Source organism: Schistocerca cancellata, chromosome 1, assembly GCF_023864275.1.
Source record: "Schistocerca cancellata isolate TAMUIC-IGC-003103 chromosome 1, iqSchCanc2.1, whole genome shotgun sequence".
In the NCBI taxonomy this organism is placed as follows: Eukaryota; Metazoa; Arthropoda; class Insecta; order Orthoptera; family Acrididae; genus Schistocerca; species Schistocerca cancellata.
In genome coordinates this window covers 696,368,791-696,383,462 of record NC_064626.1, presented here as the reverse complement: position 1 = coordinate 696,383,462, position 14,672 = coordinate 696,368,791, and positions in this window count along the sequence as shown.

The following is a 14,672-nucleotide window of genomic DNA, read 5'->3' as shown; positions in this document are numbered from 1 at the left end:
CGAACAAAAATTACAAAGAAGGCAAAAGAACTGATCCCATTGAAAAAGAACACAAAACACCCCTGGTGGGACTCTGGATGTGAAAAAGCGCTGGAAGAAAGAAAGAAAGCCTTTCTGAAGTATAACAGTAAAAAATCCCCAGAAAATCTAGATCACTTCCACAACAGCAGAAGACAAGTGGCAAAAACAATCAGACAAGTCAAGAGGAAGTACCTCAAGGAACAGTGTGAGTCTATTGAAGAACATTTCCGTAACTATAATGTACGAGACTCCTATAAGACCTTTGCTGGGAGAATCAATGGATACGGCTCACGAAATCTATGTTTCAGAAAACCAGATGGAAAACTAGCGCTCACAAATCGGGAAAATTGTGAGGAGCTGGCGAGATACTTTTCCGGACTCCTCAATTGCCCTGAACCTTCTTCAAGATTCCCTCAAGAAACTGCTGTCTACACAAATCCAGAATCCCCACCACCTACACTAGAGGAGATCCAAAGACATATTCATAGACTGAAAAACAACAAGGCATCCGGAGAAGATAATATCACTGCAGAACTACTTAAAAATCTTGGACCAAATTCCCTCAAAGAACTCACTCAAATCATCACAGACATTTGGCAGACAGAAAAACTACCAGAAGATTGGAAATGCGCCCTAATTCATCCACTGCATAAAAAGGGAGACATGGCAGATATAAACAACTATCGAGGAATCTCCCTTCTCCAAGTCACTTATAAAATCCTCTCAGCTTGTCTTCTTCAACGAACACAAGAACAACTCGAACACAGTATTGGTGAATACCAAGCTGGCTTTCGCCCTCACCGATCCTGTGCAGAACAAATTTTCAATTTGAAGACAACACTAAAATACAAAGCAGTCAGAAACAGTCCGATCATTTGTTCCTTTGTTGATTTCGCAAAGGCTTATGATTCAATCGATAGGCAATCTCTCTTTATTATCCTTGAGGAGCTAGGACTCGATCCGAAAACCCTAAACCTTATCAAAGAAACGCTCACAAACACAACTTCTAAGATAAAATTCCTGGGTGAAATATCAGAGCCCTTCCTGATCAAAACCGGCGTCAGACAAGGTGACGGCTTGTCTCCACTCCTCTTCAACCTTGTCTTAGACAAAGTCATCCGAGAATGGGAAAAAGAACTGAAGAATCAAAATTACTGGAAGCCTATACAACTAGGAAGATCGAAAGATGGTATTAAAATTTCATGCTTGGCATTTGCAGATGACGTGGCCATTCTATCAGAAAACGAGACCACAGCAATTAAACAGATAGACATTCTCAAAGAATGCGCCGAAAAAGTTGGGCTACAAATTTCCTTCCAAAAAAAACCAAATTCATCTGCTCAAAATTTGAAACTCAAAAACTGACTACAAAATATGGACAAATTGAGAGAGTTCCATTCTTTAAATACTTAGGCGAGGTCCTAGAACCCACAGGGGGAGAGAAAACTGCACAAAAAATTCGACTGCAAAAACTGAAAAGAGCATACTGGAAAAACCACATCATCTACAATAAAAAATGTCTCTCCATTCACTCAAAAATACGACACTACAATACAGTAATCAAGCCCGAAACACTATATGCCAGCGAAACACTCACACTCCATAGAAAAGGCGACCTGGAAGGCATCCTGAAAGAGGAACGCAAAATTATCAGAAAGATTCTTGGCCCAAAAAGAACTGAAGATGGATACAGGTTACAGTCTCGGAAAACTACAGAAAAATTATCTAACCTCGCCGCAGACATCCGGAAAAGAAGACTAAAATTTTACGGTCATATCCACAGACTCCCAACACCCAGACTCTCCCACAAAATTTTAATATACATTGAAAAATTGAAAACCATACCCTGGATAAAAGAAACCAAAACAGATCTAGCAAATGCACAAATAAATTCTTCAGAAGTTGTAAACAGAAATGTATACAGGCAAAAAATCAATAGTTGGAAAGTACAACCCGAGAATGAAGTTTGCAAGAGACAGGGGACAAAATGGACAGAGGAAAGAAAGAGAATTCATGGGGAAAGAATGAGAGAAGTTTGGAGAATTAAAAAATTGAATCGGAAAAGCTTTGCGTGATCCGTATGGGTCCAATCGCACATAATAATAATATATGGTAATTGATGCTGATCGTGCATTTTTCTTTCATATGCCTAGTGACCTTCATGAAGAAGTAAACATGTTGTTTATAAAGTTTTGAGCACGCGAAATAAATAACAAGAACGGTCAAACAATCGACCAATTTAGGCAGACATCTTGCGTAGGAAAAATTGCATTTTAATTTCATTGCGTTCCGTCATCAACGGACGCTTTAAAAGACTCGAAATTAATTATTAAGGAAAAGAAAATGGATATATTAATTTATGTTGTATTAAGGTAAAAACAAAGAACATTCAGTTCAGTTCGGACATTGGCCGATTCACGGCAAGACGAAGATTATTACTTTTTTTTAAAAAAAAGGGAGAAATACTTTCTCTCATTAAAAGATTTCTTTTAATTAAATTTCTCTACAGTAAAGATATCCTGCAGCAGTATTTTAATGTGATAACACGGAATATAATCCCTGAGATTACGGTTAGGTATTTTTGTCGTTATGAACGCTCCACGTTGGCATCAGTTGTAACAAATTCTAAAAGCGCCTCACGCAATCCTATATTAATAAGGCGGTGAGTCGCGTGCTTTTAAATAATCAGAGTTCAGAGAACTATTTTACGAAAGTATAGATTCCGGTCCCTCATATTATCATGAGTCTTTCTTGTGTCCTCTCGGCCAAATAAGTGCTCTATTCACGCTCTTGCCGGGCGGAAATATCAGTGAAGTTAGGCGGTAAGATCTTCTTACACTCTTTTCGTCACATTCGTTGTGTACAACATAAGTATACTTGAGACGGTTTCCGGACCGGGGCTTTAGCGATACAACGTGTCATAGTTTGATTCTGAATTCTCGTTCGTCATCAGTAATCATATACTCCGACAAGTTAATTGAAATTAATTTGTTGAAGATTCGGCAGCCAGTCTTGAGGTCGGGAGTTTAATCGATTGGATTAGTACTGAGAAGTGTTGGTGTCTGCGTGGCAGCCCAACGTGAATGCTGGAGCTCATGATAATTTGGATTTGGAAGATAGATAGTTAGGTTAAAATGGCTCTGAGCACTATGGAACTTAACATCTGAGGCCATCAGTCCCCTAGAACTTAGAACTACTTAAACCTAACTAACCTAAGGACAACACACACACATCCATGCCCGAGGCAGGATTAGAACCTGCGACCGTAGCAGTCACGCGGTTCCGGACTGAAGCGCCTAGAACCGCTCGGCCACCACGGCCGGCGATAGATAGGTGAGCGTCCGTTAACACTACGCACTGTGGATTATAAGTACGGAAATACCGTACGCGATTACATGGTAGATCTGGTGATGAATTTTGAAGAATAGTTGGTCGTACCGCCTATTAGATATTGTAGAGGTTTCTTGTCTTTAGTTAGGGATTTATGTGAACGTTGGAGAACTCATCCGTTAACTATAAAATATTTTGGATAGTTTGGAGTATTGGTCGCGTGCACCATAGAAGGTGACACAGCTGATATAATAGTGGTTGTAAAGTAATACGGAGTGAGTATCAGACAATTAGGGTTATTATTATTGCGTCTTCCAAGGTATTTGAACAACGCTTGAGAACCCCAAGACCACCTACTGAGGTGAGACTTGTAGTTTTGAGGCCTGGACGGCGCAACTTTATGTCATTGTACGTTAACATATATCGCGATTGTCTTTGGAAACAGACTATCTTCCTATATTGTGGTAGAGTCAAGGCAGAAAACGATCCTATGAAGAACCATTTAAAGGAGGGATGAAAGATAATTATCTTTTACGATTCAAGTGCTGTAATTGATTTAGTAACTTCAAAGTTTAGTGGGTGTAGTGTCCCTTTTGCAATATTCACCCTTATCAAGGTGAAACATAAATAAAACTGACTGTATGTGACTCGAAATGAATTGCAAACATTAATTTATCGTTGATTTAACTGTAAAAATATACAATATATATATATCGATAAATGCAGAAAGGACATTACTTTTTATTGTATGATTTTATAATGTGATTATCTTTGTAAGAGTATAAAATACAATGCAATGCTCATTCTTCAGTCTAGTCTGTTTTGTTCTGTTCGTTCTGGTGATAGCTGGAATAAGGTACGCAAGCTATTGTGCTGCGCTAGCATTTTGTTTCTGTCGTAACGTAATTGCAAATATTTAATGGTGTAAACTGTGTCCTAGTACGAATATATTAGTATAAAGTGATCTCCGTGTGTTATTTCAAGAACCTACGCCACATTTATCTTATGAAAAGAATATTTAATGAAAATTATTTAGCATGTTTCCAGCTGCTGCGGAGCGAGTAACAGTAATCTCTGACTGTTAACAATTAGCCGCCATTACGCGGTACATTTAAAAATATTTTTTCACAGCACAATGTCTGATAGCCGGAGCGGAAGAAATTATGTAAAAATGTTTAGTGAGATTAATTGAAGTAATCCCGTGAAATAATTTTATTAAAACTTGTCTATTTTCTGTGATAGTAATAATTTCAGAGCTGAGTAATACTACGCTATTGCATTTACAGTAATTTGTGGGGAGCCTGGCGCTCGATAAAACCAGATATAATACGTAATTGGCAACCTACGAAATTCATTATTTTGCTTATTATATCTCTTTTGTATTTTCAAACAAATTTACTAGGAGAGTGTTTCCTCAAAATAAATAGCTAACATTACATTATATTTCTTTTAAGAGGTATAATATGGGTATGCGAATGTCAACGCCTGAAGAGGTCTGAATTTTACTAAAATCTTAAATTAGAATACAAAGTGGTGGTGACATGTTTTTTGTTTGTGTTTTTTGTGTTTGCTTTCCGATTCGAAGGGGACTAGTTTATAAACAGCACTTGGACCAAACACTATAAAATGTGACCATAGAGATTTTCAAGATAAAAATAAAGTTGTTTAATTATGTGAAATTTTAAAACTGTTTTCTGCGTACGTCGTTACTAGTACAGAGGAAGTACTGAAGAAAGATTTTACTCTTTTAGTAAAGAGAAAGAACGAGATAAAGAGAGTAAGATAAAGAAAGCGAGAGAAAAGGTGATTTTTTCAGAGTTGCTTTAGGGAAAGTTAATTAAAATTAAGTTAATCCCATTTATTGGACTTGACAACGCCAAGAATATAATATTACGTAAAAACCGTAGTAAACCAAAGATTTAGCTATACTTTATTTGAGAAGTAAATAATAATAACTGTATTGAGAAGAAGGAATCTTTGGAGAGCAAAAGATAGTACAAACACTTACAGAGAAGCAACATTACGAAAGAATAGGTTCACAATAGATTTGGTACACTGGAATAAAATTGTGAATTCTCAGGCTGCGAATAATACAATTGCTGGTTCGCAACGGAATGTATACAAGACGTAATAATAATATCATTGCGTCATCAGAAACTAATGGAATCAAAATGCATAATATTTCATGGAAGTATAATACGCCTGTAGGATTATTAAACAAGGTTGTGTGTGCTCATATTGAACTGGAATAGTACTCTACTGGTGTTTGCCAATTTAGTTTCGTACTAGAAGGACGTCATTGTTTTATTTGTGCTAGTGCATATCCTACACGTAAGTTTAAGCAGACGAGAGCATTGTGGTGCAATCAGTCACAGTGAAAGTTACATTTTGTGATCACCAGTAGTAGAAGTTTGTTAGTGGTAGTGGTGCATACTAAAACTCAGCATTGGCAGAAGGGTCGGGAGCTAATGAAAATGGACAAGCTACGATCCCACCTGATAGTGTAGTATAGCAGATTGATATTTCTCAACCGAGTATACAATCGCTGGGCGGACAAGAGAATGTCGAGTCCCCGAGAGAAATCAACTGCGAGAAAGCAGACGAAAGTGTTCGCGTGCAGGTAGACTTTGCAAATCCTAGCGATATGCTTGTACAGCTATTCCGGAAATTAGAATTAATGGAACAGCAAAGAAAGAAAGAACAGGAATTAATGGAACAACAGAGGAAAAGAGAGCGCGAGTAGGATATCCAACGCCAGAATGAGTTTTTCGAAAAAGTTGAGACTAACCTAATCGCCAAGGTGGACGAGCGGTTAATCAAACGCGAACAAGCGTTGATACAAAAACTGAATCGTGCTCTCGACGATAGGGATCAACGCATATTAAACATATTAACAGCGAGATAGGAAAGGTTGGATCTGAGGTATCGGAAGTGAAGAGAAATTTACAGGATTTACCCGATAAAGTAAATACTTTGGACGGAGAGGTATCAGAGGTCAAAGAGGTGCAGGAATCTCTCGATGCCAAAGTTAAGCAATTAACCAAAGGCATCAAGGAAATCTCTTTAACTATTGAGCGTAAGGTAGAATCTTAAGTGAAGCTTGTAATGGTTCAGATGGCTCTGAGCACTATGGGACTAAACTTCTGAGGTCATCAGTCCCCTATAACTTAGAACTACTTAAACCTAACTAACCTAAGGACATCACACACATCCATGCCCGTGGCAGGGTTCGAACCTGCGACCGTAGCGGTCGCGCAGCTCCAGACTGTAGCGCCTAGAACCGCTCGGGAAGCTTGTAATGCTTGACCATGTTGAACACAAGAGTCAGCAAGGTATGTACATCTGGGAAACTGACTACCGTAGCCGGCCGTTGGTGGCCGAGCGGTTCTAGGCGCTTCAGTCTGGAACCGCGCGACCGGTACGGTCGCAGGTTCGAATCCTGCCTCGGGCATGGATGTGTGTGATGTCCTTAGGTTAGTTAGGTTTAAGTGGTTCAGCGTTCTAGGGGACTGATGACCTGAGATGTTAAGTCCCATAGTGCTCAGAGCCGTTTGAACCATTTTTTGGCTACCGTACGATGTGGTCCTACATGGGGCTCATAACACAGTTCCAAGTACAGCACAGTAAACGTTGCCCAGACAATCATTGTGGTCAGCTGGCTACACATTACCGCAAGAAACAAAATTTAACCACCAAATCAGAAACCTTGAACTTTGGCGCTCCTTTGTCAGCCTGGTACAGGAGTTTTTAATAGACCTGGATTACATCTCCAGAAAGTGAATCTTAAGAGAAACATATATAGAGTAACACGTGCTGTGGACACGACTATTCGCCAGCACTGGAGGAGAATTTAACAGCAGTAACTGTTAAACAAAGTATAGTACAAATGTATTGTACACTTCCTCTCTGAGAAAAAATATCATTAATGAAAAACATGTTTTCCTTTTGGAGTCATCATTGTCACGAAATTTGTGAAAAAATAAATAACACGCAAAAGCACAATAGCTATTGCAAATATTGTTGACAGATTGGTCAAGTCGATGATAATATTGCACATTCTCTCGACAGATAATATTTGAAGAGGACAATGTATAGGATTTACCGAAACGCTGTACAAAATATTAAATCGTGGGCCAACAAGTCAGACACAAAACGAAGTAAACGAAATTTGTAAAACTGTAAGTTATTGAAAATATCACGAGGGGACTCTGAAATTGCGCGTGTAATTAACTGTCAGAATGAGAATTTGTAATGAAACGAAATAATACAAAAAAAGCGAAAGACCCTATAACATAACTGTATAGAACCTATGCAGCAATGTATATGATCTTTTACTCGTTGGTGCAAGAAACCGCAAAGACAAGCGTTATTATAAACGCTCTCTGTTCTAGCCTTGAAGAAAACTCATGCTACGGCGGCCATTTCGCGTTGTAAGTTGTGAATTTTAAAGAATATATCGTAATTTATGCTAATTGCGCATTTTTCTTTCAGGTATATAGTGACTTTCATGCAGAAGTAAAAATAAGGGTTATTTTTCAAGGTTTTTAGTATGCTGGATAAACAACAAGAACGGCCGAAAAATCGACCACTCTTGGCGGACATCTCGCGTAGGAATAATTTCATTATAATTCCATTGCGTTCCGTCATCAACGGACGCTTTAAAAGACTCGCAATCATAATTGTTGAAGAAGTGGAAGTGCATTATTCAATTTATTTCATTTTAAAGTAAAAACTAAAAACTTTCAGTTAAGTATAGATATTGGCCGCTTCTGGGCGAAACAAAGAATATTTCGTTTAAAAAGGAAATACTTTCTTTAATTCAAAGGTTTCGTTTAATTTATTTTGCTACGGTAAAGATATCCTGCAGCAATATTTTAATGTGATAATATGAAATATAATCCCTGAGATTACGTCTACATATTTGTCGCTATGGACGCTTCACGTAGACATCAATTTTGCAACAGATTCTAAAAGCGCCTCACGCAGTCCTATATTAACAAAGGGCTGAGTCGCGTGCTGTTAAATAATCAGAGCTCAGAGAACTATTTTACGGAAGTATAGATTCCGGTCCCCCACATTATCATTATTCTTTCTTGTGTCCGCTCCGCCAAACAGTGCTCTATTCTCGCTCTGGCTGGCGTAAATATCAGTTAAGTTAGGCGTTAAGATTTTCTTACATTCTTTTCGCTATATTCGTTGAGGTCACCGTAAGTATACTCGAGACGGTGTCCGGACCTGGGTGGTACCGGTACAAGGACCTAGGCAGGAGCCACTGGAAGAACTTGGTGGTTACTCTCATCGTTTCTAACCTTACCTGACATTAGCTCTGTCAAGAATGTGGCGAACTTTGGGGAACAGCGCACCCTGTTACTGGATATTTTCCCCGCCCCTGTACTGACATTCGAAGCTGTATTCTGAGCAATGTTACGGGTCTTTCCACCCTACTACTGCCGACGTAGCTCTGAAAGAATTGTAAATTATAACGCTGGCGCTTGGTATTCAGACGAAGGAACTATGAGGTGTTAAGTAATTTTTAACAAGCCTTTGACCATAAAGAGAATGGTCAGTTACTTCTCACACACAAGTGTATTTACATGCTACGAAGTAGTGTCCACACGACCAGATACTGCGACGATTCATTTATTATTTGAAATTTCCAGCGCATTTCGTCACGCATGAGCAGTTTGATAAAAGCTTTCCATATCTGTCATCTGTACTCATTGAGCATTTTTCAGAAAGATAGGTTTCGCAGCTCATCAGAATGTGTGGAGATGTGTTGTTTCATTTGTTAGTCCTGATACTAATTCATTGGTTCACAAAAAATATACATATAATAACTAACTAGAAATAAATAGTCAGACCGATCAACTCCGCCCTTCTTCGAAAAATTGGGTACTGGGTCGGTGCAAAACTACGTAGCGTTTTCCGTAAGTCTAACAAACAAAACAGATCAGATAACAGAGATTTAAGTCATCAATAATGTATTCTTCTTCACTGTTTATAATAGTCTGCCAATGCAGGGGTAACTTTTCGATTCCACGATTGCAGAAACCACGTGATTTTGAGGCGATGAACTCATCAAGTCATGTTCGGGAGCAGTGGCGGAGTTAGGTGTCGGCGTCGTCGGCGACCGCTGACGGCCTCGCGCCTGTGGGGGCCTCGCAAAATAGTTGTTGAAGCTATTAGAATTTTAGCTGGTCTGTTGTCCGTCTCTATTTCCGTACGAATGTAGCAGTATTTATCTAGGGTTGTCTGGCGACACTTAAGCCCCATTACAAGATACATCTAAGGTGTACACCTATGCGGCAGCGCGCCAAGCATACAAGTTTGGGGCTGCAAACTGGTTCTGGTAGGCCTATTACATTATACGATTCGCGCGGGATATACCTGTCGTGAATCAGCGCATCACTAGACTGCAGCAACAGATGGAACTCGAAGGAGACTGTTTGTAAAGTCGTTCACACAGAATAAAAAAAAAATATGTAAAATAAATTATAAAATATATACTTAAAGAGGAAGCTGATTAAAGAGAGATGCACGTTAAACATAAAATATACTTACTTCTCTTTATACCACATTTACAGCCCGCTTGGTAGGCACAGTTTTTCCGAACTGACACTTCGATCCAACAACAAACAAATGCAGCAACGCTCTGTGGAAGAGACAGTACGAGCATTGTCTTCGCAAGTAATGACAGCTCTCTTAAACCAATCCTACCAAGTGACACTTAACTCCTTTAATAAGTTATTGAACTGGTGCAAGTGAACAAGTCTTTCATCTCTGAAGGTGTGGTTGTGCCAATTTTAGCCATGCATACTGAAGGAACCCCATCCTATGTTAAGTCAGTGTGCAAATACATTTCTTGACGTATTTATTTGGCTGCTATCATATATGACAGACTAAAAACAAAAAAAGTATTCTGTCATGTATGATAATCGCGCAGCCTATTCGCTCTATACTATGACAATGAGCACTTCAACTACCCTACTGTACTTATCAAAGTACTTAGCACAAAATGTTTTTTAGTTCATCATGTCTTGAGGACCCTCAAGAGACAGAGACCTAGGGAGAAAATGGGAATCCGGTGAAACAAAAAGAAAAAGAAAGGCCGAGACGATTATATGCAACCAAGCTATGAGTTTTAGTATGATGAAATTTTTTAAGAAAACATCAGGTGTAACTGCTCCAGAGTCCTCCGATAAAGCTCTTATCCAAGTGTCTTTAGTATCTGAAACAGAACCAGGTTCAGGGTCGAAGCAACCTGTTACCCTTCCTCATACATCATCAGACTTAGGTGAAACTGCTCTGATCCGAGATTGTGAGCTGAATAAAGACTTCAAAAGTGATAATCAAGAGCAAACCGTTTATATAAGAGAGTCATTTATAGAATTAGATCCGGGAAAGTGGGTGTTTTTAGTAACAGATTCGCAGCGTCATGATTTTATTCAAAATGGTCCCCAACAAAACCTAGAGAAACCTAATGAAAGTTACCTCAAAGATGCAAATAAAAGACATTTTACTAATACATGTTACCAGAAAACTAAGTTACTGCGAAAAGCAACATCGCAGATGGTTAGCTTACTCCATATCTCATGCCAAATTTAATGTTTTCCATGTCGAATTTTTTTCTCATTTTCAGACACAGGCGGTAGAAGAAGGATGTTGTGACTGGAAAAATCTGAGTAGGATATTGCAAAATCATGAACAAAGTCAAGGACACATGGAGTGCATGGAGTTATGTAAAGGAATCAAATACGGAAAAACCGAGAGACTGATTAGGGAATCACAAAAGTATTGATATAACTTGTTTGAAAGATTGATTGATATTACAAAATACTTAGCTTGACACAATCTGGTGTTTAGAGGGCGTCGAGAATCCCTTAGCCTGAATAGCAGAAACAATGGAAATTTTATAGACCTACCTAAATTGTTATTCAATATTATCTAACACTAAAAGAGCACTTGCAACGTATTAACGAAAAGCAACTTTGTCAGCATTCGAAATGAATTGATTGCATTAATGTCCAAATTTGTTATCAACGAAATTATAAAGAAATTATAAAGAAAGCAAAATATTACGCTTTCATGCTCGATTGTACCAGGGATTCGGGCCGTGTGGAACAAATATCTATAATATTAAGATTTTGAAGAGTTTTTAACTAGAAAATAATGAACAACACACCCAAAACTGTCGTGGACAGGGATATGATAATGGTGCCAATATGGGTGCATTAATAAAGGTGTTAGAACAAGAGTACTCTGTATTGATCCACGAGCTTTGTCACACCGTGCGGATGCCATTGTTGGAATTAGAAAGTCAAGCAAGTGTTGGGATCTTATAAAAACTAAACTGAAATTGACTTTGAAACCTCTTCTGACACTATGGGGAAGTAGAAACGGAGCTGTAAAAGCGATAGTTTTGCAATCTGATGATGTCATCGAAAGTTTGAGTGACCTGAAAAATAGAACTGGCGATTCCGAAACTCTTAGAGACTGTGGAGTACTTTTGAAGGAAATGTTAATATTTGTGTTTATTGTTGCAGTACACGTGTGATACGAGATTCTACTACGTGTCAACAATATACACTCCTGGAAATTGAAATAAGAACACCGTGAATTCATTGTCCCAGGAAGGGGAAACTTTATTGACACATTCCTAGGGTCAGATACATCACATGATCACACTGACAGAACCACAGCCACATAGACACAGGCAACAGAGCATGCACAATGTCAGCACTAGTACAGTGTATATCCACCTTTCGCAGCAATGCAGGCTGCTATGCTCCCATGGAGACGATCGTAGAGATGCTGGATGTAGTCCTGTGGAACGGCTTGCCATGCCATTTCCACCTGGCGCCTCAGTTGGACCAGCGTTCGTGCTGGACGTGCAGATCGCGTGAGACGACGCTTCATCCAGTCCCAAACATGCTCAATGGGGGACAGATCCGGAGATGTTGCTGGCCAGGGTAGTTGACTTACACCTTCTAGAGCACGTTGGGTGGCACGGGATACATGCGGACGTGCATTGTCCTGTTGGAACAGCAAGTTCCCTTGCCGGTCTAGGAATGGTAGAACGATGGGTTCGATGACGGTTTGGATGTACCGTGCACTATTCAGTGTCCCCTCGACGATCACCAGTGGTGTACGGCCAGTGTAGGAGATCGCTCCCCACACCATGATGCCGGGTGTTGGCCCTGTGTGCCTCGGTCGTATGCTGTCCTGATTGTGGCGCTCACCTGCATGGCGCCAAACACGCATACGACCATCATTGGCACCAAGGCAGAAGCGACTCTCATCGCTGAAGACGACACGTCTCCATTCGTCCCTCCATTCACGCCTGTCGCGACACCGCTGGAGGCGGGCTGCACGATGTTGGGGCGTGAGCGGAAGACGGCCTAACGGTGTGCGGGACCGTAGCCCAGCTTCATGGAGACGGTTGCGAATGGTCCTCGGCGATACCCCAGGAGCAACAGTGTCCCTAATTTGCTGGGAAGTGGCGGTGCGGTCCCCTACGGCACTGCGTAGGATCCTACGGTCTTGGCGTGCATCCGTGCGTCGCTGCGGTCCGGTCCCAGGTCGACGGGCACGTGCACCTTCCGCCGACCACTGGCGACAACATCGATGTACTGTGGAGACCTCACGCCCCACGTGTTGAGCAATTCGGCGGTACGTCCACACGGCCTCCCGCATGCCCACTATACGCCCTCGCTCAAAGTCCGTCAACTGCACATACGGTTCACGTCCACGCTGTCGCGGCATGCTACCAGTGTTAAAGACTGCGATGGAGCTCCGTATGCCACGGCAAACTGGCTGACACTGACGGCGGCGGTGCAGAAATGCTGCGCAGCTAGCGCCATTCGACGGCCAACACCGCGGTTCCTGGTGTGTCCGCTGTGCCGTGCGTGTGATCATTGCTTGTACAGCCCTCTCGCAGTGTCCGGAGCAAGTATGGTGGGTCTGACACACCGGTGTCAATGTGTTCTTTTTTCCATTTCCAGGAGTGTAAGTAAACTATGGCAATCGATTCAAGTGAACTTGAAATTTGCTATTGATACTTTACGTTCATTTCGTGAGTGGATTCAAGAATTCCGTAACACAGAATTTGAAACAAGCGTTGCAGAAGCTCAATTGCTTGTAGAACAAAGTAGTTACGAAATTGAGTCTCAGTTTAAAAAAAGAGTAGCACAGAAAAAACGAATGTTCGGTTATGAACAAATTGATGAACCTATGGAATCTGCTGGAATGCAGAACAGAGTAGCTTTTTTAACAAGAGGTAGACGCTGCAGTGGTCTACACTTAAATTCGATTCAAGGCGCTCAACGAATATTTTGAACGATTTTATTTTATTTATGACGTGAATTATTTGAACTCGTTATCCAAGGACGACCTTCGCAAACATCGTAATGATTTTGGTACAATACTGCGAGAAGGCGAAAATAGCGATACACAGTTAAAAAATTAAAAAAAAAATGGGACAGCTGAGATCATCAGTCCCCTAGAAATTAGAACTACTTAAACCTAACTAAACTAAGGACATCACACACATCCATGCCCGAGGCAGGATTCGAACCTGCGACCGTAACGGTCGCGCGGCTCCAGACTGAAGAGCCTAGAGCCGCTCGGACACTCCGGCCGGCGACACACAGCCTTTCGAACTTTATGAGGAACTCTAGTTTTAAAATCGAACTTACAGGACTCAATCAAAGACGCAAAACAACATATTCAGTGCATGTTAGAAAATTTGGAAGAAATATATCCAAATCTTTACAAAAGACTCAGAATAATTCTCACAGTTCCGATCAGTACAGCTTCTGCCAAGAGAAGTATCTCAAAGTTAAAATTGATTTAGACATACTTAAGAAGCAGGATGTGCCAAGACAGACTATCTGCGTCGTCAGTACTATTAACCGAAGCGGAGTTAGCGGCTGGTATTAACTACGACGTAATCTTAAAAAAATTCAGTGATGCAAAAAGCCGAAAATTTCTAAAGTTAAAATCTTCTGGCTTGTTACGCCGCGTCATATTTCCTTCTAAAGTAATCAACATTTCAGTCCCTCTGCTGGGATCTTCTTCATGGTGTTTCAGTGTCCACTTTTGCTAGAACGCTATTGCTAGTGCCGAAATGTCGATTATTTTAGAAGGAAATACGACGCGGCCTAACAACCGAGAAGATTCTAACTTTAGTGACAACGGCCACGAAAGCCTGCATACTTACCTAAGCTGGAAGTTTCGTTTATTTTAATGTGTGTTTGTGTAATGTAATTTTTGTCATTGCAATAATCCTTGTATCTTATAATAGTAAAATTTTTGTATAATTA